The sequence below is a fragment of the Ylistrum balloti genome, unplaced genomic scaffold (assembly GCF_031769215.1).
Source record: "Ylistrum balloti isolate Yb309-2 unplaced genomic scaffold, AGI_CSIRO_Ybal_v1 Utg370306, whole genome shotgun sequence".
Taxonomy (NCBI): domain Eukaryota; kingdom Metazoa; phylum Mollusca; class Bivalvia; order Pectinida; family Pectinidae; genus Ylistrum; species Ylistrum balloti.
The window spans coordinates 124,769-152,766 of NW_026782228.1; the positions used below are offsets into that span (position 1 = coordinate 124,769).

Here is a 27,998-nt window from a genome sequence, read left to right on the forward strand (position 1 = left end):
ATCTCGATATTACGACATAATTATCTAGTAATTACGACTTAGTTATCTCGTATTTACGACATACTCTCTCGTAATTCCGATTACGTTATCTCGTAATTACGACTTTGTTATCTCGTTATTACAACTTAGTCATCTTGTGATATTACGACAAAGACCGAACTGTTTTGCGGCAATGTTTACTTCCGTCAAATGGTAAGTTTATGCAAACATGTATACTTTTTCTTTTTCCTTCAGGGCTGGGGAACCTCCCGATTCCATCTGTCAAAAACACGTGTGTAAGTCGACGGAAGTAAACATTGCCGCAAAACTAGATAATTATGTCGTAATATCGAGATAACTGAGTTGTAATTACGAGATAGCTATGTCGTAATTACGAGATGTTTAGTCGTAACTACGAGATGCTAAGTCGTAATTACGAGATACCTAAGTCGTAATTACGACTTAAAAAAAAATTAACTCATGAAAAAAGTGGCACTAACCGGCTTCCGTAGATATGTAAACAAAACACAATTTGATGTAATAATTTTATGGAAAGTGGCTTCATACTGTAAGGTAATGATGGAGTTCACATTATTGTAGACAAGCACGGGTCGTGACAACCTTATCGTGTAATGTAACGAACGTCTGCTCTTAGGAGCCTGAAAAAGGAACTAATTGCTGTGTTGACAACAATAGGTTTCATGCACGATTTGATTATATAGCCACAGAATCTGCCACTGGAGTGTGAGAGGTAAAGTGTACTGCAGTGTGAAAGAGCGCGAGTTTGTGTCGTCTGCTCAGGTTGGGAACTGTTTATAAAAGAACCATTTCCACAGAAACAATTTGGATAGATTATATAAACTGGATGATTCTACAACTTTATGAAACAGGATTCTGATGTATTGAGGTAAGATTAAAAACTTCTCATTCAACTTGATGATTTTAATAGAACCTGTTTATCTTTTACACAAAAGGATAAAGGATTTGTAATTCTATACTCTGTTGTTACGGTGTTGATGTTTAAGTGTCAGCAACTAACATTTAAGTTAATATATGGTTTTATGTCAAATGTTGATGTTTCATACGCATTAATCTGCGGAGGAAGGACAATTAGACATTACCATGTTCAAAAATTTCGAGGTCGTGTGGTGTACACAATGTATAAGGACACACGTGTGATGCTGTTATGTAATAGTAACTCTCGTAACAGACTTATCGTAGGATTGTAGCTTAAGACTTCAGCTTTAAGGGGGAAATATATTTATAACTTACGATTGTTCTACATTTCGCTCAAGTACCATTCGAAGAAACGACACAAATACATAACACATCTATGGTTTCATTTTAGAAGGTTTGCATCCCTTTATATTCTTTTAGACTAATACTGCAAATATAGTTTTCAGTTTTTTCGTTAATCTAATACCAATATTGTGAATTGTGGATAAATATAACTTGTTATTGATTAGCAAATCAAGATAAATGTACATACACCTAGGTGGTGGTCATGCCACTGATAGTTACACCGCTGTCCTGATCATTTCACCGTCAGATAAATTAGTCCCCCACCCCCCCTTAACCTTAACCCACATATCTCATAACATATATACATATCTCCATGGGCGTTTCACGTGCTCATCATTTATTCCCAAACAATGGTTCCAGAATCGATTGATTTACATTACAATAATCGCTACATGTGCATCTGACTAAAAATATTCTCTTACAGATTTTCGTTACTTTCCGCGGTTATTTTTTAATATATAAAATGCATACAACATGCTATATCACATTTTTAAAAAAAAATTCCTTTGATTAAGCATAACAGTATAATATATATAACCTGTAAAGCATACAGCGACAAGTAAATCGATAAAAACTGAAAAACGTTCAATCTATAGTACTGTTTGGCTGTAACTTCGATCAAAGGGGCGCGAGAGTTCACTGACTCTGTCTCGGAGACGTTTCGTGGGGACGAGAGTTTATTGAACCTTGTCTTGTGACCCCCGCTGTTCCGTAAGACGCCGGCGTTTTGAACGATTTTAATCGTACATAGCTGACATTGTCATCATCGTTATCATCCTCCGTAATTTTGAGATACATGTTATATGTCACAAGTGACGTCATAATGATTCCACCGAAGGCAACAAACCCCATTCCGACAGTGATCAAGACATCTAATTCGCGTGAAAGCTTCGCGAAATAAATTTCTATCGCTTCCATATCTCTGGCAGGTTCATATGGATCAAAATCGTAATCTCGTGGGATAACATATCCGATTGTCATAAAGGCGAGACCTAAAACCATAAAGAGAGACGCAATGAAAGTCAGGAGGTCTCCGGGGTCCGTGAAACACTGGAAACATCTACACTTCACGTTACTTCCGGTTGAACTATTGTAGTCATTGGACATGGTTGAAGCTTTCGACCTGAAAAAGGGGAAAATGCAATTGTCGGTAAATACATTCGAAAGGAGTTGATGTGTTATTATGCACAGTGTAATTTTCCGCGCTATTACAGGTCAGAAGGGTGTGTTTTGTTATGCCAGACGTGTAATTTCGCCGCTTTTCTGGTGTTTAAGTTGCCACGACCGCTTAGAGCTGAAAGACTCCACTAGAATACTTAAACAGAAAACTAATATGAAAAATACTGTGAGGGTTTTACGTATTACATTTCTAAATTGTGGCGGGACAGCTTGGAAAAAATTAAGTAATTACAGTCCTTTGAATGCAATTTCAGTGATCTTGGTGAAAGTTGAATATAATTTACTGTACACCCCCTTCGCCACTCTTCTCGTCCGCTCTCTCCCATCCCTGTTTTCTCCGCTCTCTATCTAAACTCTCACCATGTACTTGCTTAACCTTGGTAACTTTACTAGTGACAAGGAAAAATTCACAAGTCCCTACGGTTGTCGTTGACAACGCTGACAGGTAACATTTCACTAAATCATTGTTAAACCACCTGCATTTTTACCTGTCAATGTAACATGTCCACACTGAGACTGTCACGGGTATACACATGGTCCAATTCTAGACCTATTGAAGAATTAAACCGCAGACATAGCTATGACCAAAAACACACCTGTCTGCGGTCTATATCTATTTTCAGGTTTTATATAGTCATTATGGTAGTCTAGATTAAATATATGGTATCATGTCTTCTTTGTTTGGATCTACGTCATAAACCAGTATCTTCAAATTATACTGTACTATGTATTTCAACTAATTTGAGTCTGTTTTTTCTTCTGAGTCCTTGTGAATGTTAGAGAAACTAGAACCGCATTCAGTTGGAACCATAATTTTACTTCTTTTTTTTTCTTTCACTTACTTTTTCATTTCTTTTAGTATGTATTTATTTTATGTATTTAAAAAAGTGATAAATTATATTCTGCAGAATCGTAACAGCCCACTCTCGCCATTGTTTACAAGGTTTCACCTGATGGTTTGTTTATATCGGTATACGAAATGTGTCGTCATATATATGACATTGTAGAAGATGTCAGCTAAAAAGTCGAAAACCCGAATGCTTCAAACAATTAAGCTTTGTTTGATTATCAGAAATGTCCATTGTGCTGACAAGGAAATAAGACGATGTCCAGACTTAAAACATTTAAATACTAAACGACCGTGCTTTAAAATAACATTGATTTAATTTTGCAATCTTAACTGTAAACGGAAGAAAAAATCTCATTTTAATTCAACTAATGTAAAATTAAGACGGAAGATTGTGAACACAGATCTACCTGTCGGCAAAACAAGTTACATACAACATCGTTTAAAACCTTAATAAATGGATAACTGCCAGTGCAGGTCGACCAGGGTTAGAATCTGTCGGGACCGCCCCTGCTAAATGGTGATGGGACAGCACACAAATCATCACGTGGTTGTACATCCGCGGATGACCTATCACACAGGTCACGTCGCCAAGGACAACAGAGTCAATTGCATGTGTGGCAAACGCCTTTTACCTACAAGGCACCACTAAGAATTGTATGTTTTCATACAAGTTGTTTTATAAGCTAATTCAATTACTTGATCAAGTATAGCAATGTTCCATGTTATACTTGATTAAGAATGAAATTCTGTGGTAGTAAATACTTTGTCAGCACTTTAATTGATATTCAATATAACCCGTATTAGGTGATCTATATTCCACAAAGCCCGAAATTCTAACATATAAAATCAATATGTAAACAGTTATATAACCTGTATATGATATTCGATAATTCACGTACCAGATGTTTGATTTAATCTATAGTACAAAACAACGATATCTTGCAGTCGATATGCTCATGTCTGATAGCGTGTATGCGATACTCGGTAGTGTACTCGGTAGTGTACTTCATATTGATTTTCGACATAATATACGTATATTTGTATGTCGATATTTGACACAACTTATCCTACACATGTATCACCTGCACAGGTAAATGTCACATTTATATTTTAAATTTACGAGTAATTACTCAAATCATTAATTACTTCGTGTCAACAATATCTAAAATCTTCAACTTTCATTCAGGTATAAGTTTCTGTTTTTGTTTTTCCCTACTGACACTCTTTAAACAATTGTGTCATAGAAAAATTACCTTTGTAATAGATTTAAATGTATCTTTGTATCTATATAACAACGCACTTAAACAATAAAAAGTTCACACAGATACACTTATTTCTATACTAATATTGTAATATCAATTTTGATATAAATACTGTGTGTAAAAATACACGAAAATGTAAAATGCTACATATATATAAATATATTACATCAGAAGGAATGTAGTTTTGTTGTTTTGTGGTCCTTATACTAATAGCGAACTAAAAAGTGTTAAAATTTTATCTTAAGAAATGTTTGATTGGAGAATATTACGTTGTCGATTATCGCTGTTCGAAAGCTTCTTTTTTCATGGCAGTCATGGTGACAAAGGTAACACACATCACAAAAGAATTAAGACTGATAGGCCTGGCATAGTTGCGGAAGAAATCAGTTACGATAACGTTTTCATAGAAAATTAAGATTTCCTGACTAGACAATGTCGGAGTAATGGACTTCCGGATTATGGGGCCTTCTTCGGGTTGTAAGACGTTTATGATTTACACACATAATTCTGTTGTTACGAAGTAATGATAATTGTTCGACGGCGAAGCATGAGTTCCACCTCACGCACAGTTTTTAATATGATCCGTGTAAGAGAACATAAAGGTAAAGAAACAACAATAATCTTTAACCATTTCCAACCAGAATACTTATAAAGACATTGCTAGGTTGAAATGACGACAAAGTGAAGCTACCATACCCTTTTTCAGAATGTTTTCGTACCGTAAATGACACTACACGGCTGCCGTACAAAACTAAAATTCGGTCACAGAACTGTTAACGTATCTCTTTATCCTGTAGACTATTCGTCCCATTTGAATTAAGTCTGTCTTTCTATTCCTTGTCATTAACCCTCTCGACATCTCAATAACATTGTAACATCCTTGTTTTCAGGGCTTAGTAAGACTATGTAGTTTCACGCAATGTTCGTTGGAACAACAACTAGTAAATTCAATCATGATTTGAAAATTTTTGGATGAACATTTCTGATTTCCTAAACATGATTTTCAGATATTCCTTCAGGAAAGTTAATTTTATTTCGATCGGTCATGTTTCCGTTAAGCTGACAAATCTTTTTATATGTTGTATCCTACTGAAATAGACACATGTTGTACATGTAGTTATATGCTGTACATGTAGTTTTAACTGCTTCATGTTGATTTAATCCAGGGTCAAAGAGTCAGTATGTGAAACCAAGTGGTCACTGTCTGGAGCTATGTAGACCGATAACCTATCATGACCCTGACACTGGCCATTGATGACCACACCAATATCAGTAAACAGACTACAGGCCGTATCCCCAAAAACGTATGAAAAAAGTTTATTTGGAGTGTGCAAGTTAAACTGATTTTAAAAGTAGGCCACCCCCATAAATTTGTCTATAAAATGTGAACAACTTACCGTCCTTTCACAATCATAGTGTCCAAATTATAAATTTCCAGGTTTTATCTTATACACTGTCCAACATCCGAATTCATGAGTAGAAATTAAGAATTAATCGATTTGTAAATTTTAAAAAAAAATGTAGATATTATAATTGATTTGATTTTTGACTAGTATTTACTAAGTGTGCAGTTGTTTAAAACGTAATACAAGGGTTTTGGATATTGATCAGTGAAATACATGCCATACCTTAATAGTATAATCAAATTGTAAAGTTCAAGGAGAATTCGCTGTGAGCTTCTTGATGTGGAAGTCTAACTTTTGTAGCTTGGATATAATTTTATAGTACGTGTTTTTTGTCGCATTGGTGTACAAAATTGTTAGTAACACCGGTTCTGTTCATGATTTGGGATATGAAAATATACTTGGAAATAAAGAGAATCCTTTCCGATATATAAGTCATGAAACAAGCAGAAAGAAGGGAGGTAACTTTTTAATTCTATTCCCGTATAAAACCACATTTTTCATTTGCACTTTACTCGTATAATATTTTTTGTCTGTTGAGATGAAAAGTCTGTGTCTGATTTAAAGCTGAACACGAATTTTCGCCATTTTTGAAGACATTCCAAAATCGGTACATTAAGATATGATGAAAGAACTATTTCCAAAAATATGGGCGTTGAAAAAATTATCTTTCATCCAATGTATAAAAACTTCATAATATCAAGAGAAGTACTCTTCTATAAAATTGGCAAAAGCTAAAGCGATTTATCTACCCTTACAGTATAAAGGGATTTCTGTAATTACAAAAAATCCGATCATCTTTAGTGTTCTGAAGGCGTTTAGGAGGGAAGCCAAAGGGCAAAGCGAATCAAGATTTCTTCGGATCACGATCTAGCGTTCGACAGACACAGGTGCGTTAAAAACAATATTGCGGTTTTTCTGATCTCCCGCAAAAAGTTAAAGGGGGAATTCTAATTTCGCAAATAACTACGTAGATATTGTGGAATCAGTCTGGGAATACACTCGTTGAACCTTTATTTTAGAAGCTGAGATAGATTTTAAACAAGAGCTCGTATTGTAAAAAGTAGTGCTTTTATGATATGTAAAAACAGATGATTTTTAACGATATGGGCCTATGAATTAAGCGTATACATCCAGCTTTTAAAAGCAATTAGGATACATTTCCTTGAAATCATTACAATAGATTTTTAAATAAATTGTAGAGTCACGTTCTGAATGATATGGTTATCTTTTTCTGCGTTCAACAAATTTCTACAATTTTTTTGAAATTAGCTATTTTCTCATAAAGAAGGATTTATAATACAAAAAAGATTAATTGAAGGGGAAAAGATATAAGACTTTGCTGTTAATATCATAATCATACACTGTCGTATTATAGTCGTGTGAAAATTTAGAACAGGCTGAAAAAATGTAAACAATGTTTGACTTTAATGTTGAATATTGAAAAAACACATTACCGAAGATAAAAGTGATGACTGACCCTTTTGTGACAGGTCAATTATGGGTCAGAGAGTACAGTCCATCACGATAGGGATTATATGGCGTAAATTCAGGATGATTGTCACTTAAATAATCAAGGTCATTTCACTTACAAGTGCCAACCGTTAGGAAAAAACTAATTTACTCTGACCCACAAAAACATTTACAAAATATCTTATTTCAAAAGTGATGAGACGTGGATAGATGGCGACTGTCAGGCGAAGTGACAAACTTACAGTTAAGTAATTTCACCATTGGCTTTTTTATAGACTTGCACAAGGTGCGACAGTGATGAATAATAGACTTGTAAACATCCAATCTGTTATAAGCATTACAAGTGGGCGTAATTGAAACATTCAGATTATATCTTATCATTTTTAATCTCATGCGACGATGAATGAGGTTGATCCTGTGACAAGTCTATCATGAACGACACTATTGCGGTTTTAATACCCCATAAAATTGGGCAAAATGAATTAATCCTTTAAATCAGTCACTAGACACAGCTCCCCTCTCACTCGCCGTCTAATACATGTGTTATCAAAATTTTCCCTTGAAATAACCACATCGGATCTTAAGTCGTACATAAAATCAATAGAGAGGTTTAAAAAGAAACATCCCTTCTTATCATCGCCATTTCTCCACTTCCTTTCATCTTCCCCCTTCCTTTCATCGTCAGTTTTCCTCATATCATCACCATCTTCTTTCTATAATCGCCATCTTCTTCCTATCATCGCCATCTTCTTCCTATCATCACCATCTTCTTCCTATCATCACCATCTTCCTCCTATCATCGCCCTCTTCCCCCTATCATGACCATCTTCCTCCTATCATCGCCCTCTTCCTCCTATCATCGCCCTCTTCCTCCTATCATCGCCCTCTTCCTCCTATCATCACAATCTTCCCCTCTGCTATCATCGCCATCTTCCCCCCTATTATCATCGTCGATTTACCTCTTGTCATCATCATCTTTCCCCCTGCTATCATCGTCAATTTACCTTCTATAATCATCATCTTCCTTCAATCATCGCTATCTTCCTCGTGCTATCATTGTCAATTTACCTCCTATCATCACCATCTTCCATCCTATCATCGCCAATTTACATCCTATCATCGCCATCTCCTCCCCCTGCTATCATCGTCAATTTACCTCCTATCATCGTCATCTTCCTCCTATCATCTCCATCTTTCCTCCTATCATGCCATCTTCTCTCCTATCATCACCATCTTCTTCCTATCATCACCATCTTCCATCCTATCATCGTCAATTTACCTTCTATAATCATCATCTTCCTTCAATCATCGCTATCTTCCCCGTGCTATCATTGTCAGTTTACCTCCTATCATCACCATCTTCAATTTACCTCCTATCATCGCCATCTTCCCCCCTGCTATCATTGTCAATTTACCTCCTGTCATCGCCATCTTCCATCCTATCATCGCCAATTTACCTCCTATCATCGCCATCTCCTCCCCCTGCTATCATCGTCAATTTACCCCCTATTATCACCATCTTCCTCCTATCATCTCCATCTTCCCTCCTATCATACCATCTTCACTCCTATCATCACCATCTTCCTCCTATCATCACCATCTTCCATTCTATCATCACCACTTTCCTCCTATCATCGCCATCTTCCCTCCTTTCATCGCCAATTACCTTCAAATCATCGCCATCTTCCACCTATCATCGCCATCTTCCTCCTATCATCGCCATCTTCCTCCTATAATTACCATCTCCCCCCCCCCCCATCATCGCCATCTTCCTCCTATCATCGCCAATTTACCTATCATAGCCATCTTCCCCTCTCCTATCATCGTCAATTAACCTCCTATCACAACCATTTTCCATCTCATCATCACCAATCTTCCCCCTGTTATCATCGCCAATTTACCTATCACCGCCATCTTCCTCCTATAATTACCATCTCCCCCCCCTCCCCCCACCCATCATCGCCATCTTCCTCCTATCATCGCCAATTTACCTATCATCGCCATCTTTCCCTCTCCTATCATCGTCAATTAAACTCCTATCACAACCATTTTCCATCTTATCATCGCCATCCTCCCTCCTATCATCGTCTCTTGCCCGTTATTTGAAAACCTTTCTCTACATATATGTATGATTCGTATGTATGTCTAGATTTATCATTACGTGTCACCTATCGACTAATATATTAACAGGACAGGACCTAGTGATTCAGTTGTGCCTCTCACGTGACTTTCTCTGTATATCACCGTGTACTTACCCCTGTATAAGTCCGATCACATTTCGTACACATCCCTATAACTGTAACATCGTGGTTGACATCAGGATATTTTCTTGATTAGGTTTTGCCTGTACAGATTTGACAAGACGTTCAATAAGTCGCATCTGTCACCAGTCACGTGATCGCTCAACCGTTCATAAGTGCGTTTTCTTCGTATTGACACATTCTTGTTATATATATATATATATATATGTATATATATATAGTTCGTATGTCGTTTTGAGATGTGTTACTTGTAAGTGATTAATTTGCTATTTTTATGATGATGCTGTGCTATAATTTCGTCCTTTATTGAGTGTAAAGCTTACATTTTGTTGAGGCAGTGGTACATATATATATCTTAACACCGATTTCGATATCTAGTTATGTACATTTGTAAGTATATACTATATAGTATTTTTTCCAATACAAGTTTGACAACTCACAAGTCTTATACTCTGTTTTTTGTTTGTTTGATGAACTTATTTATAGAACTAACTTATTTTAAAAGATAAGCATTTTACTTTGATTGACGTAAATGTTATGTATTTCATTTATAATTTTTGAAACTTTGGTGTTTGAAACACACATACTCAAAAAATGTCAGCTTGCGAATATTGATATCTTCTTCAGAATGTGACAGAAACTTTGAAATCAAATGTAGATAATGCTCTATTATCATGCTTTGTATGTAATTATCATTTCACGGTAGTATGTTCCCGAAATAAGGACAGGACATGCCAAATCAATAATGTCAGGCTATTGTATATACTTTATACCCTCTTCATTCCGAGGTTTTTGTCTCACGATTACAAATAATGGCTTTTGATGACAATAATTGTAGACCAATAGGTATATATAATACTAGCGATTTAACCACAAGTGTGGTCTGAAATAGCTGACTAGAAAAGTGTGTGTCACCAATTATCTTATGAAAAGATCGACTTTCTGCATCAATAAAAATGTCGGTTTGTATCAAAAAGGAGCTGCATACAGGTGTATACCTTTTCAAGTATTTGTTGAATGATCAAAAGGAAAGCATTTGTCTCGACAACTTAAAGGTGTTTGTGAGGAGATTTAATCAGTTTTCACATCATGTTTTTAAATACTAAAGATATTCATATTATTCCGTTTTCTTTACCTGTAAATTATCTCATGCCACTCATGCAAACACGATTAAACCTACATTTCATTATTTCATATCAAAACATGGCGTCTCGACAACTTCCGCGGTTTGTGGAAAATATCAAAATTAACTCCTCTCATGCGTCCATTTTTAATTCACTATTGGTGTACAACTCGAAAACCATTTGATTTTGTATACACATAATCTAATGTCTTATTGATTTCTTTTGCCTTTAGAGATATTTCAAACTACAGTGTATACGTTATATATATGTGTGTGTGTGAAAAGACTGCCGCCGCCGACGACGATAACGACAAGGAAGAGAAGGAGGAGAGGAAAGCCAACGACGACAACAACAATAACGATGAGGACAGGAAGGATGGGAGGGGATACCGACGACGTTGGCGTCAACAATGACGACGCGACGACGATGATGATGAGATCGACGACTACGACAACTGTGAGGAGGAGGGTGAGGAGGGGGAGGAGGGGAGGGAGGTACTGACGGAAACGACGACGAGGAAGAGGAGGAGGAAGGATGTGGAGACCAACGACTTCAACAATAAGGATTAACAAGCTGGGAAGGGGATACCGATTGCATATACGACGAAGATGAAGAGGAGGGATGAGGACAACGACGAGGAGGAGGGGAAAGAGGGGTGATACCGACAAAAGACGGCAACAAATATAAGGAAGATCAGGAGATAAAGGAAGGGAGGAGGGATAGACAAACAACAACGACGTGAAGGAGGAGGTTGATAAGTGAATTGCTCATACTTGTGTGAAAGGTATTAAGCACAGCAAAATGTATTCTGCACGTGACGTTATGTGATGTTAATGGGGTATAGAGAAGTAAGCTTGAGTACACATATTGCAAATACCACTTCAGGCCAAATACAGCACAGACATGCACATTTTTGTGAACATGTCTTGTTACTAAAACGAGCACATGGAATATAAATCCTTTTCTAAGGCATGTCTACTGAACGGCCTTCACCTTTTGAAATAACTCCGCGATATATAAAAAATGTCTGTATGGAGGTTTATGTGTGATAAGAGTACTACAAAGTGTGATACAGGGGCATTATCAAAAACGAAAGCGGTACAGATTTAAACTTTAAACCTGCTTTTTGTCGTATCACCAGATTTTCGTTTTTGTTAATAAAAATGTGTCTGGCGAGACGTGCTCTTTGCTGATTTACATCGGCTCGGAAGGGTTAAGAAGATGATATAGCTGATTTAACAAACATGTGCCAGATTACCACTCATTCTCAGGAAGAAATATGGTATTTCTTTTATAACAAATCTGTCTCGTTCAACCAACACATTTCCTGCAAGTGCAAATGTATAAAGCATAATAAGATAGTTTCACCAATGTGAATGATCTGTAGACAAAGTTAACACGTCGCGCCTGACGATAGTACGGCGATAAGAATGTTCAACACTTTAACGTCAGTACAACTTTATTTGAGGAAGCCACAGTCGTGGCTTAATTTTTTTTCCTGCAAACTAGTCGATATATGGTGCCGTTAACCTTGAGCTGAATGCCAGGTCAACACAGGAGTAAAATTTGTCTTTGTTTTGCATTAAAAAGTATGTAAGAATTCTGAAATATGGAATGATTTATGCAATGCGTTGATACAAGTGATGCTTAGAAATTTGTTAGGTTTCGAGTGCCATTAACAGTTTGATAATATCAGTATTCAGTAATATAATGTAACATCATACATATTTTTGTGGGGCGCTGAAAATTCGTGGTATTTTAGAAAAAGAAAACCCAACACGGACCCTATGACCAATTTGTAAGAGTTAATTGAATACTGGACATGAAAGCGTGCAATAAAATGTACACACGAAATTAGCGAAAATAGATTCCATTGAATGCTACTAACGTCACAATATCAGTGACATCAGAATCCAGACATAACAAAATGTCACACCATCCTTTCACGTCTGAAGCGAGCGCCTCATGGTATGCTCCACACAGTCAGTCAGTGGAACCTGCTGGGGGGTAGAAGAACACGACTTGGGGCTTCTTGTACACGCATGGCCTCGTTTGGAAAATATCAAAATTCGAAATTTTTCCTTGAGGACAAATTTCTGTTGTAGATATCGTATTTCTTAACTTATCATATAAAGGGGAGAAATGAACATGCCATTTAAGGTGTACCTTTGTTACTGTACAACGCATGTGCACAGAATTATTGTTTATTTGGCTGGGTGTTCCTTTTCACAAAGAGAAAAATTCTTGCTACATAGTATTATGATCATAATTTGGCTAAGACCTGAAGTTCTTCCGATGTTTTTGATGTAAATATGTATATTGATGCCAGTGTCTAGCCATAAACACCTCGAACTAATTTACAGGGAGTGTTTATTTCAAACAAAATATTTTTGCAATGTTTGATCATTTAGAAATTGGAAAGGGAGTATAAGGAATAAGAAATGACTTTTGTAGAAGTAATTATTCAGGATATTATTCCGAGATATATTAGCCGGGCTCTCGTTTGTGACGTCATTCATATGCACGTGCTTATTTATGGTTAGGTATTGCCAGAAACTCCACCCATCGGAAACTGAATCAAAACTTGGCGACATTTTGATTCTATTTGATTCGCCAAATTTGATTGGGCAGTCAATACTAAAATGTGTCTGGCTATGTCAGATTTATTAACGGTATTGCAGAGTACCTGAAACCGAACAAGATGTTGCGACGAAATACACCTCATCAAAAGATACGGATTTCTGTGTAACAATACATAATAGATACCAAAACAAACATTTGAAGCTTACTCGTTTGTTTATTTTCAATAATGCATTGATCGGCAACGGGCTGACGCTGGCTCCTTGTGTCCGTCTAATTTTGTCGATTGTGACGTTGTTTGTTAAACTTTGGGAATACATTCATCGTTTCCTAGAGGTCTGTGTCCATTATTCAGGAGACTGGCGGAAGTCACCAAAGTGTAAGTATACAAGGATAAAGTTACACGCCTCTAGATAGTGTGAACTTATACAGTTGTGATTTTTGTTATGAAAACAAGTTGGACGTCCTGAATTAAACAACCTCCTCGTAATATGTCTGGATAATTAATATCTCCAAACTATCGATACTGTAAAATCGTTTACCTAGAGACTTAATTGTGTGTATCGTTTTGTCATCTTCTAAATATTCTACTAGATTTTTACATCATCCATCTTATCTAACAAATCTGGTGTAATTTCATAATACCATCTCTGCTGCTCTAGAATAGGCTGGTAATTATTTACAGCAATCAATACCAATTAAACGAAAATTTAACACTGAATTCTGATTCTGTCAACATCCTTACGATAATGCCTGGGATATAATATGTTTCCTATCCCTATCTCTAAAGGGATATTCCGGAGTGTGATGATTTTTTAATGTGTATTACATGCAGTAATCCGATATCTCTGTAATCCGTATCCGGAACAGGATGAGTTCCGGTTCAATATCTTCCGTCACGCCCCCCTCCCCGCCCCATGGGTGTAATGTGTTGGCTAATTGATTGGGTTTTCTTTCGCTAGGCGTTGTTTCCCCGACGAACGTTCTGCCGACGTTAATATGCTGCACGTGTTTCTATTTATTTTATACCTAACAACACGATACTAAACTCTCTAAATTACAGGTGATTCTCTCCATTACCAGGTGTGACAGTAAAACCTACTGACGTTTGTGTCCCTATCTATCTATGTACATGACCTTTCCTACAGGGTTTACTTAGGAAATCATTTATGTCGTGAGATGATGTTATGTTTTACGCAACCAACGTTTTAACGATAACCCATTGTGATCGGACTATTGTTTTCCCGCATTTTACCTGCAGCTGTAGGTTTGTAATTTACCTTGTAATTGTTAATTAACAATGCTCAGCACAGGCGCATTGCACGCCTTTAACGCGATTACGTTTACCCCATTAGATATATTCTGATATGCCTTTGTAGAAGAAGATTAACGCGTTGAGCTGCCACTATAACTCATTCGCGTTAACGCATTTGTTTTCTACTTGTTTACCGCGTTCGCAGGGAACTTGTTTGTCTCTAACTTAAGAACCCCGTTATCTTTATGATTTACGCGCTTGTAGTTAACCAATTGAGCTTCTAACGGGATCGTATTTAACGCGGCTGAAATATTAGTTCAGAAAGCGTGGATATGGTCAACACGTAAATACTGTTTTGACCGCATTCCAACACGAATTCTGATTTCCCAGAGTTACTGCCCTTAGTTACATTCGGTATAGCGATAAGCATACCAGCCGATGGGAGCTGAGAATGTCCAACACGCAGTGAATTGAGGCTAGATGTTAGGAATCCCCACCTGCCGGCTGATTTTCCGTGTAGGAAATGATTTACATGAACAAGGTCAATTACCTATCATAGGTTTATGGTTTTCTAACGACAACAGATCTACGTCTGGTCAATCGAAGTCAGTGTATGTACGGTGAAAAATGTGTTGTCATACTACAAGAGACCAAAGACAGTTTCCCCTTCGTTTAGTGTCTTGCAATAACCTTGAATGAATTCAGTGCAATGTACAAAATGTATATTTTTACTTCCTGAAGACAATTTCGCGAACAAGTAAACATGACAGAATATTTTTTTCATTATCACATTCGATTGTTACACTAAAATCTAAACCCCTTTTCACATTCTTATACAGAAAGCTCCAGTGAGCCTGGGTTTGTTGGTTTTTGTTTGGTAGTTTTCTCAACCACATTGATTTTTCACACTTTAACCGCAAAACGAGTGTGGTGATATTGGCTCATGTAATTTTATCATTGAACGATTTTGTTGACTCCTCCGCAAAAGTAACCCTTATAAGTACACTGTATGAGAGGCGAAACGGTAAAATCATAATGGTATACACACCTGGATATTTAATGAATAAAATGAAATATTTGCCAATAATGTTTTTTTTTTCCAAATTAATAATCACTTGGAAAAAATGTAGGTATAATTACAGAGATATCTCAATTAGTAATTACTGATGATAATGATGTTACTAGAAGCCAAAGTTAATGTTCTCTCGTTACCTTTGTTCTATGGCACATAAAAAGTAGACACCAGAATTACATAAGAATTATCCCACAGCTCTAGCCGCATCTATCACCTAATTATATAATAATTAATACTGTTTTCCGAGTTCTAGTGGAGAATCTCTCGACATGCTACGAGCAATAGGTATCGGCCCCATTGAGAGCCGTGTGTATGTTTGTTTATGATCTCGTTGTGTATGTATGAAATACGCGAGAGTTAACGGTACCGACACAGTTATAGAATATCAGATACGATCACGGAGGGTAACATGTGAAGTAGGCCAATAGTTGAGACTCCTCCTTTGTTACACCTCCTCTCAACTCTCCCCGGTAATAGTCCTCATGGAGTTTATACACATCGTGGATTAAGTACGAAACAACTTTCCGTTAAATCTATGTGTGTGGATTATTGAAATTTCTCCGACTTTCGTCTGTGATTCTGTTTTCTTTGGGACGTAGGATGGTTTTTACTATTCACTTAGATTGTCTTTGGAACTGGTAAGTAAAACTACACATTACTGAAATGAGATTGGTGTTTGTCAGTTTTGCTTTCTGTTAGAAAGTTCTTGAGTCATACTAATATTTATAAATCTGTGTAAATTTCACCAAAATATTTCGGTTTTTCTAAATGTATTTTGAAAAATATTTGCATTTATTTGTCCAGATACTTGACTATCAACATTTTTTAATATTGTGTTCATGGAAACAGAGTTGAACAAATGTATCTTTTTCCTCAGAATGAGTTAAGCATGTTTGAATATTAAAACATTCCTAGTATATGTCTGTATGAAGCGGTAGTTTCAAAGTGATCGATCACAACCTCGATAAGATTAACAATGCTTCCATGGTTTCATTTCCATATCAATCAAGTATATGTCAAGTTGGATTATAGAGAACAGGAAACACGAATAATCAGAAGTAAACAGTTTGTTAAACTTGTGACGTCAAACAAGAATATTGTGATATTTTTGTTTGTATAAATATCTAGTTAACGTGATATAAACATCTCAACTGTTAGTCATTAAAACACAACTTTAACGTATTGTACATTTCGTTTTGCCTGTTGTTCGTTACAAAGTCTATTGCACACGCTACAATGAAACCGCTAGTTATAGGACAACTATTTCATATTCTCAGTTGTGGTTTAATATTTTTGTTTAATTCAAATTTCATATCATGATGTGTATTTCCTGATTTTCTTATACATATATATTCTTTAGATAAAGAGATATTCTCGTACATTCAATTACATCGAAGTGGAATATAAAACTTTATTTTGCAATCAAACTGAAATCATGACCATTTCGCTGTATAAAATGTTTTGTATTAAAGCACAGCTTCAGTTTGTAGATCTTTATTTCAAACTTGTACCATTAAACTGTAATTCTTCTGATTTTCACACATGGAATATACCAACTTCCCATTTTAAATACTATGTCTTCATTTTATTTTCTGAAAAAAACTAAACCTCTTTGTTTGCTGGTTCGATATTTAATAGGAAAAAGCAAAAATCAACAATTTTGGAATATAGAACTTTTTTTGTAACTTGGAAAAATAAATGTTGCCTATTCCACGCCGTGGTTGCGACTGGAGGCCACACATTCCAGCGACATGCTGCACAACTAACAAACCATGCGATTATGACAGAGCCTCCCTGTCTGTCCCCGGTCACGCTAATATGCCCTGCGTGATTTTTTTCATATGTCACAAAAAGCCCCACCAAAAACAATCTATAAATCGCTTATCGTTATCGTAATTTATGGCAGTCTTAAAAGATTTTTTCTGCTTAACCATATGTCTACTGCCGTACTTTATATAACCCTACAAAGCATTGAATTGAAATTTAACATAGATACAATTATGCTGAAATCAGATGTTAGTTTCTTTTTATTTCTTTACTTATCCACTTCACGTGGATCTATAATGTATGTTTTCTATGCTGAAATATTTAATGTGCTACATGGACAAAAGATTGTCACCATTACAGCGATGATAAAATTCTTCAAATTAAACTCACGTTTTACTCCGTATGATGTACATGTACAGTAAGTAGACACAGTGGAAGCTTCGTCGGTGGTGTACCGGTGGATGCAATCTGTGGTGAAGGCTCGAGGTATGTGATGCTATCCCTACCAGGGGCTGCTTGTGTTTATTTGGAAGCTGTGAAGCACGCCGTCCCGAACGTTTTACCCTTTAAGAGGATACTTTACCCCGATTGCTGTGGATAGGATGTGGTGTACCTCCCGTCTGTTGTTCAGCGAAGTAGACACCAGGAGAATTCCGCTTTAAAATGTCACTAGATGTAAATGAGCGAATAGCATGCAAAAAAATGAAACTTACTGACAAAGGTTCGTTTATCATGCTGCTGGTGGGCTGTCCGAATATCATCTCTTCACAAATTCAACATTAAAGAATAAGTACCAAATTGACATTTTCTATGAACTTAAGACATAATTCTTGCCCAGACATGTTGAACTAAATACGCATGTGTACTATTGGGGGTAAGGACTGGCAGTAGGGGACCGATGTTACGATTTCTAGGCTTGATTTATATACAGTTGTGTTGTAAGTCATGTCTCGGCAGTCAAAATATTTATATTTTCGTATTTCATAGAGATGAACAGCCCGTTTGCTTTGGAAACTGATCACTAGAGTACATCTTTGTAGGCTTTCCTTCTGTCTCAGCGAACCAGAACACTACCAATAACTCCTACAGACGTATTCATACACACAGTGATAAAGGAAAACATATGTTGATTTTTCTAATTTTACGTTTTATGGGTGAGCGTCACTCTACCTCCGGCATGACTTTCCTCTGACCTTAAAACCCGGCTCTAAACATTTGAAAGACACGTGTCTTATGAGAATGTGTTATACCATACATGGATATAAAATCTGAAACGCTATGACGACATTTGTACACTGTACATATATTGTGTTGTATAGAAAATCATTCCCAAAGTCGCCTAACAGCTACTCTAACATACATATATATCACTTACAAAAGTTATATATATATATTTGAAAGTAGTTTAGAATGATTGTCAAAACATCAAACATCTAACAAGTATTTCTATAAACAAGGAACGTAATTGCTTATTTCTCTAATTTGACATATATAACCTATAATTAAGAACACTTATAAATAATTTGAAATTTTTTTTTTTTGTGTTCAAGTTTCAAAATATTGATTAGAAATGAATATGATGCTATTTTGCTGATTTCTAAATAAATGCAAAACTTGAAGACTATTCCGATTAACCGGACATATAGTTTCTTTTTGGGTACTCGTTTGATCCAAAAGTATAAAGATACCATCGTGTAACATCTGGTATATCCGAGCACATTCCGTTATTTTTGTATGTAAGCACTTGCATGGGGTTACCAATGATATAGGTTGGCTACCGAAGAGATCTGCCTGATTGTTTGTATAAGTAAAAAGGTTAGCCGACACCCAAACTTAATGCTATAGTTCGGGAGGCGCGACTCATGCATTAGGATGGATGGGGTCATGAGAGGGAGGTGACAAGTATAATGGCACATCGCAAGAATTACTAACGGCAGGCGTCGAACGGAATGGCATGTTATTGTTAAATGTCACTCTGAATATCAGATTACGTGAGAATGTTTTTTTGTTGTTCTATTATTCAATTTTCCATATTGGTAACGATGCTTAATAAGATAACACTATTTCTATGTACTTGGGATATTCTAACAGAGCAACTTTTTCTAAAGTATGAATACAAAATGTCAAACAGAACCTTGCAATCCATGAGGGTACTTGGGTGAAGCAACAACATCCAAAGTCATGCAGGAACTATACATGGACAAACAGAAATCAAATATGTTAATTCAAAGGTCAAACAAGGACACAAGTGTCATGCAAAGGTCAAACATCGATCAAGATCACACAAATGTCAAATATGGCCATAAAATCACACGAAAGTCCATTAAGAGTAGCTAAAATGGGAAAGATCACACAGAAATACAGAAGGTCACAGAAAGATCGAACACGATCACCCAGGTCACAAGTCACACAAACTAGTTAACGTTCCGATGCATGAAGGGAGGAGGGTTGTGGTTCTGACATTAGACAGAACGTTACAATTGTATCGTATTTTAGGTTATAATACTTTTATGATGAAGCGAACTATCTCGTTCTTCGTTTTTTTCTCGTATGTAAAAAACACATGGTGGCATGACACATCGATCAAGGTCTACTAATAATTAGAGGGATTTATCATTATGTCATTGTCATCATATCTGGGTCCTGTTTCCTAGCAGTTTCCTTTGTTGAAAACTATGATATAGGTAAAGCCTATCGATCCGCGGTGCGGGAAGCCGCCCCGGTGTTTTACCTGAAAGAGATTGATAACTTTGTTCACTTTTTTTTAGAAATCTGTGCCCCGTAACCCGTGTTTGTTTTTTATATACTTGATTATCTGATAGTAACATATGTTATCTTGTACGCGCTGTAGTACGTGCATGCACGTGAATGATATATAGTTGCCATGGTAGATACGCTGGTTTGGGTTCATTGCATTTAGGTGATATTATACATTTTTATAGCAGCTGTATGTACAATGAACCGGAAAATTGTTCTGTAATAATAGGAACTAACCGGCTACTGTCGTCAGCATGGCTCCCGTCTGGGAGTACTTAATGTTTCTAAAAGGCGGATTATGTCACAAGGACGAAGGTCGATGATAGTTTTTGTCTTTCAGTAACAATATAATGTAGCTATGCAAACTAGAATTGTAAATTTTTACTTGTATTGATCTTTTCTGGTAGTTACATTATGAAACAGACAACCTGAGTGATATCAATACAACTACACCGCCGATACATCCCGACTGTTCCCTAGCTTGGCTGGTATCATTAGTAGTTACATTATGAAACAGACAAGATCGGACCTGAGTGAAACCAACACAATTACACCCAATACATTCTCACTGTTCCCTTACTTACAGTTACGACTATAGAGAAAAAGTGACGAGACTTAAACCTATCAATACAAGCTATTTATCGAGAAATAGCATAGATTTGTTGTCTATCTATAAGACATTGGGAGTTTTATAAAGTTATCCGTTATTCGCAGTTGTTGTGACTACGTCTATTTATTCTGAATATTTCGGCCTAATTGAGAAATCTTTACACCGGAGGTGCAATATTAAGCATTGTTATACCAAAGTGCATTACATTTCTGGTTTGTTGCTAACTAGGAGAGTATCCCCAAACCTTTAAGTTGGTGTACCCTCCTGTGTATTTTATCCAAGAGATCAAGAATTCAAAGTTTGAAGATTGTACAAAAAACACACGAGCGTATTACATTTCAATACAAATTCAGAGTTAGAAACCGTAGAATTAAACAATGAATTAAACTGCATCATACACCAGTGTCGTCCTTCTGGTACTCGTCATTGATCAAAACCTAGACGGGTAGGTGACAAGCCCAAACTTATATTAAAGTGAGAGAGAGGAAGTTACGACACACTTTGTTTCTGAGAAGCATACGCCATTTATTATCGATTTCTCCGGGTAAACTAGAAGATAGCAACACATTATTGGTATTTAAGTATCTCGTTTGATTATTGATGGGAAAATTTATATTTGATATCATCATTTGTCACGTTATAAGTAAAATGTTATAAGTAAAAGTAATTAGCAGAATCCAGTATTGAAGGAACCACATTCGTAAACAGTCGTACACCCATAAGTATAAAACTGATGATAATGAAAACTTGGTTTATTATTTCCCTACATGTCTAATGTATTGAAGCAGTGGCAGCCAACATTAGGTATGGTTACAAGTCTCAAATAAATGTTTTGGTAGGAATTCACATCTCAGCATGACTCAAGGATAATCATTACACGTTGAAGGTTTGTTAATCACATCTGGTTTGTTTTAAAAACACTTGATGGCCTGTTGATAGAATGTAAGTAATCTAGGCACAAACAGCGATCGTTTTAAAGCACACTAAATGTTAAATTTGTGAAAACCTCATTGAAATGATAACCCGTTGATAGAAACTTAATCATTGTAGGAAAACTGCTGTTACTTGTAAAAGACAAAAACGATGCTGTTTTTTTTTGTATCTCTATGGCAACATGCTTAACGAGACTACCCAATGGGTCAATCTACCGAGTGTAAACCCCATGTGTAGACCTGCTGATTAGTCAGTCATTTTTTTTACGTTATATGCTTGTTTAGCAAGTCTTCATCAGTACGTTACGTCATCATTAGGGAGATCTCCAATTACATTTCAACAGATAGGAATTTATACAGAGACAGACAGCGGGTTTCCTCGCATCTTAGTGTTAGAATTTCTATATGAGGTGGGTATCACTATGTTCTGTATTCTCGAGTGAATGTGTAACACAAAAACCTCAAAACGCACGTCTCAAGGAATAGGAAGACAGAATTTTCATCACTGACGAGTCCTAAAAGGACGAAACAGCTGTTTGATGCCGTTTAATCTATTGTTTGGCTCTACTGCATCTTGCTCTGAATTTGTATTAAAATGTACTCGTCATTTGTGTGTCTGTTGTACAATTTTTGTAACTTCGACATTTTCGTTCTCGGGTATTCATCAAGTTGACAATACTAAAATACGATTGACACAAAACAGTACAGAATATTCCATCTTGATTCCCAAGTAATGCACTCAATATACATAAATACACTTATTTTTTATCAGATAATTACAGGCAATATTTCATTATAGTTTTGTCTCATTTATGAACACAACCAAGGTGTGTTATGAACACAAACAGTGTAGATATACTGGTATTATCAACGCCGAGTCGTTATTAATTTATATCGCAAAAATCTTGGGCGTGCATGTTGTTTGTTTTACGAATGTGTATGCCGGTACATTTTCACTGCCAAGTTTTAAGTAATTTATAGAGCAAAACTCTAGGACGGGGTATTTTGTTCGAAGGTTTATGGAGTAAACATGAGTTTCGTATAAAGGGGATTCTCTGTACCTGGCATTTATACCAGTGTTAGACTGCGGAAATGGTGTTAAACCATAATGATTCACCTGGTGATTTATATTTTTTGTCCTTCTTTTGGTTACGTGTTTTTGTGCATGTGTCATTAAATCAGATGTTTCAAAGTAATATCTTGATTTCTTTGAGTGTTTCGTGTTTGGGGAAAGCACCTTCTCCATCTAGATTTTTCTTTTGATTATTTTGTATTTCTGTCAGTCGCCTTCTAGGCTTCATAATTTAGGCCCTTACCAACACTGAAGATCACTAGAAGGATAAAAAAGCTGTTTGATGCAGTATAATTATTTCGATTTGATTTAAACATACTTTATTGCACTTAAGTAGCAATAGGATCGGGCATAAGTTTTAAAACTTAGATAAAGTCATTTCAAGACATCTTAATACACAAACATTATATTGAAAAAGCGTCAGTATAATAACAATTATAAACGAGAGAGAGAGAGAGAGAGAGAGAGAGAGAGAGAGAGAGAGAGAGAGAGAGAGAGAGAGAGAGAGAGAGATTAAATATATTTGTATCAAATATGCTATTCAATTGTGTGTCTGTTGTATAATCTGCAATGCTTATGGAAAAGCAACAATTCCTTTTCGGGTATGAGGAAGATATGTTCGATATACCTTAGTAAGCAAGGCGGTTTTATTGTCATAAAACAATAAAGAATGAAACGACGTGTTAACAGAATCTTCATTCAAACACAAAGTCAATGGAAATATCGCAAAATAAGAACAAAAGAAAGATTTACAAGGAGTACAAGGAGAATAAAATCAGGTGTTCCGGAAGAGTAAGCGTCTTCTGATTTTTCGCCAACATGTAAATCATGGTCAATCCAAGTAAGTAATGTCTCGTACCCAAATGAGGACAAGGTCACCAAGTACCTACTAGAAAAAAGTGAGGTTAAGATGCAGGAGACACATTACTTCCGCAATATCTTTTTTCTTTTTCGATATTTGAGAAAAATCCACCCAGAAAAAGTTAATTCCATGTATATACAAAACCATAAATTTCTTAATACGATCTTCAGTACACCATCAACCATAATCAGGGATTACGCCAAGGACATGGCTTAGAGCCACTGGTGTTTCCTTTGTTCAAAAATGCATAACTCTAAGTTTCTGTTTGTTATCTTGTTATCAGCATGTTTTAGAGAGTTGTCTTAACATAATATCAACGTTAGGCAAAATTAATGTGAACGAGGGGGACACTCATTTGATAAGGAAACGTGGATACGTGGGTATGGCAGTAGTATAATACACTTCACCTGTTGTGCAAAGATACACAAGAAAAACCAACATTAACCGAATTAAAACGATTACAAGATTAGAGAAGGGATCAAATTCTATTTGAAGTAATTTTAAAATATTGTTTAGTATGCTGTTTAACACCAGGGTATCCTATCGAGAAATCGGATTACAGCATATTTTAAAAAAAAAAAAATTTAGTCCATATAGGGTGATTTGCTATCAAAAGGTAAAGCTATCCGCAATTTAACATGTTTTTTTAGTTTTCACATTATAGGTTGTTATGGGAAATAATTTCGATTAAAAGAAAAAAAAAACCCGATTGTATGCTTTAAAACAAGGTAGAATTGCATTCCAAAGTTTGGGCAATGAAGCGTAAATTTCATACGGAACATAAATATGTCATGGAGCTTGGTTATGATAAAATGCAAGAAATTAATGGATATTTTTATCTTTAATTGAAAGGAAAGTGACGAGTGATTTAACTCTAATAGTGATTTATTAAACAGTTATGTTATCTTTCTTATCAAATAGGTTTATTTAATAGCTCTTCAATGTTAGTGGTACCGCAGTCGTGTTTCCGGTAATATATTTAAAGTTTTGAGAATATATCTAAAAAAAGTATTTCAGCTGTTTAACCATACTAACTCTTCATTACATTAAAAAAGTGGCTTTATGTGAACGACTTAACATACATCGTGTAATGGCTGTCTGTGCGTCTATTGATATCGTCTGTTGTCCGGATACTTGATTGAAATAGATGGTACAGTGTAGTTGCCTATTAGCATAATGAATATCCCTTATTTTCTCGTTTTTATATTTGAGTGTCGGAATGACACTTCCAAAATTTTCTTTCTCGATAGTGCTTACGTAGAGTTTTAACATACATGTATTTAATCAAGCTGCCCTCTTGCTTATCGTTTAGACGTGTGATGTGTTGAAAAAAATCTGACACCGAAACAGCTACCTAAACATTGAAATTGCAATACCAGTTTTATCGAGAGCATGTGTCATGTCAAATGCCATTTCAATACTATGAAACTAACAGACCTGATGATATACACATGAATATAATAATTTAATCATAAAAAATTGCCTATGCCATATAATCTAACCAGGGCAAAATTATAAGTTCGATCTTACCGTTTTAGTACTGACATTTAAAACAGATCAGATAACGAAATAATTACTTGTTCCGGTAGCTTGTACTTTAATAATCGTAAACCATATGTTTTATTATCAACCTAACTTTTATTTGGTTTCATTTTCACTTCTGTGATTTATTTCTGGTCGTAATATTACTTTATCATCTGGCGACGAGTGTAGCGCGCCCTCTTGCGGCGTCCAGATATTACTAAGGGTTTTGTTGAGGGGCGATTTTTACTATTTCGTGTTACTCTGTCTTTGCACTTACGAAGCACTGTGCATGCAATTAAGACAATCATTAGCTTAGCCATTTAAAACGGATGTGCTATTTGGTGATATGTTTGACGGCGGAGGTGTTATGAAAATAGCAATTAACTAGGAAATATCACGTTACCTGCACTAAGCATAGTAATAGTACTGTAACTTTCCCCGTGTTAAGTGTTTATGTCATGTGCAGATATGCGCTAAAAGTGTCCACACCTGTATCTGTCATATTTGCTTATTGAAGTGTGCACGCTCAGAACAAACACGTGCATTGATGCACGGTGATGTCATGATAAAAAGCATATTTGGAATTTTCTTGTGAAAAATATTACACGAGTCTCGCATTTCACACATTTCACCGTGTTTATAGTCCATGTAAAATTATCCTCAGTACAATAACATCCTTTGATCTGTTCGTAGCTGAAAAAATACACGATTAAAACACCAAAACACTGTTGAGTGGGCGTTTATGCTCAGTCGTTGTTATAATTTCAGTAAACGAAGCTTATGGAAAGACAGGTGAGGGAACTGCAATGATATACTTATAACACTTATATAGAATTATGTTCAGAATTAATGAATTAGAAAATCTAAAACATGTAAGAAATGTAATGTTTCCTTGTGATTCAGAGTTCATGTATCTTAAACACGATATGTATGTTTCCGCGTGGGCTGAATGTGTTTTACACGGATTTTTATCTGACGAATTGAAATCATTCTAAAAAATAACAAATTATTGTTTATTTTTGCTCACGTTTTAAATAGGCATATCTTACACAGATGGATATTCCATTTCTATAATACGTATAAATTTACATCTGACGAGAATCAAACTCTCTACCATTGACTCAAACATAAACCACTTTTACATCAGCTCCGTTCCCACGAGGAATGCCACTGCTGATGTGCAAACACAATTTTGAATTTTAGAAACGCATTAACTTTAATCGTCATCATAACCACAATGAGGAATTTTGACGTCATGTTTAACACTGGGGTTTAGATGTCACAGCAAAATGTTTGAGGACATGCTACTTTACTTAGATGTACATGATAGATGTTGTCGATAGGTGTTTAAATTTCTTACCCGTCAGCAACGCCTGGTCTTATACTCTTTATATACTGTTTAGAGTGGTATCCGTGTCAATGTATTTTTTCTTCATACTTTGCCTTTGATCTTTGCTTTAGAGATTGATCGAAGGCTTTCATTGTAATCGGTATTCCCTGTAAAGTTTTTTTTAGTTCACTTCTGTAGAAAATTGACACAGCTCCTTTATAAGTATTTGGGAAATCGAAGGTTTATATAAAATGAAACATTTGATTTCAGAGTGAATAATTGTATGAAAAGGCGAAAAATAATCAATGGTTGGAATGATAGTGAATATAATTTTTTGGAAAGATGAATATCGCCAAAGTGATGAATGCATATGACTAGTTAACCAAGGTTTCGCGTTTAGCGTGTTCCTCTGTGATGAAGAATAAGGGTGATGTCTGGGGGCCGTATTGTTTATATACACAAAGGCGTCTTGATCCGTGCTCAATCCCTCTGCCGATACTTTCACATTCTCGGCCTCCCCCACAACAATAAAACGAGAGTGTGAATGAAGCCGACACGTGGACGAGGTAGCGTTGGTATCGACGCAGGAAACCTGACCATACAGACTAACGAAAAATTACGGGATCTTAATGTATCACTCTCTTTCACTGGAGATAAGGTAGCCGTCGATGTATGGAAGCCCATAGAGATGAAATATTGAGTTTTATATGTTCCTGTATTATGTGTTTTTTAAAATGTTTTGGGTGGGGGGTTTGTATACTCTTACGTTTAGTGCTGTTTATTTTTTCCCCTTTTTGTTGTTCTCTCTTTCGTCGTGTTTGTATACTCTTACGTTTAGTGCTGTTTATTTTTTCCCCTTTTTGTTGTTCTCTCTTTCGTCGTGTTTGTATACTCTTACGTTTAGTGCTGTTTATTTTTTCCCCTTTTTGTTGTTCTCTCTTTCGTCGTGTTTGTGTTTTCGATTCTTCTTGTTTCTTTTGATATCCATCACGTATAACCTTGGTTACTGAGATGACGTTAAATCCTGTCACGAAAAACAGTTGGAAATGTTGTTAATCGACACTGAAGCAGTTCTGTATTTCATTTTAAAGTGTTGCATTTAATGTTATATCCATTGTGATAAGATATTTTCACTTTTCATAACGTCTTCATCGTATTTACCACTATAAGCAATATTTACTTGGTAATTTCATATTTACCTTAGAAGATATTATTGCAAATTTATTGTGCATTATGTAAAGTCCACTGTCAGAAAATGGGATTCACCTTTACCTTGCAGAGAGGCATTATGAACCTAACGTCCTTCAAACAACCCACAGAATAAATAAAACATTACAGATGCTATTGAATTTTTTTTACCTTGACAACGTATTTGTTGGATAATTGACGGGCTGCCATACT

At 35.9% G+C, this 27,998-nt stretch overlaps 1 protein-coding gene across 3 annotated transcripts in view; it reads left to right on the forward strand.

Annotated features, from left to right (window-relative positions):
* Window positions 1–806: 806 nt before the first annotated feature.
* The window catches only part of LOC132553182 (collagen alpha-1(IX) chain-like), a 158,098-nt gene continuing 130,906 nt past the window's right edge, over window positions 807–27,998 (forward strand). For 2 of the 3 annotated variants that reach the window (XM_060217408.1, XM_060217411.1), the window contains exon 1: window positions 16,117–16,381. The gene's annotated coding sequence lies outside the window, so the exon portion shown is untranslated. Of the gene's footprint in view, window positions 887–16,116; window positions 16,382–27,998 lie in introns of those variants that run through there. The other variant, XM_060217409.1, reaches the window with a different exon arrangement.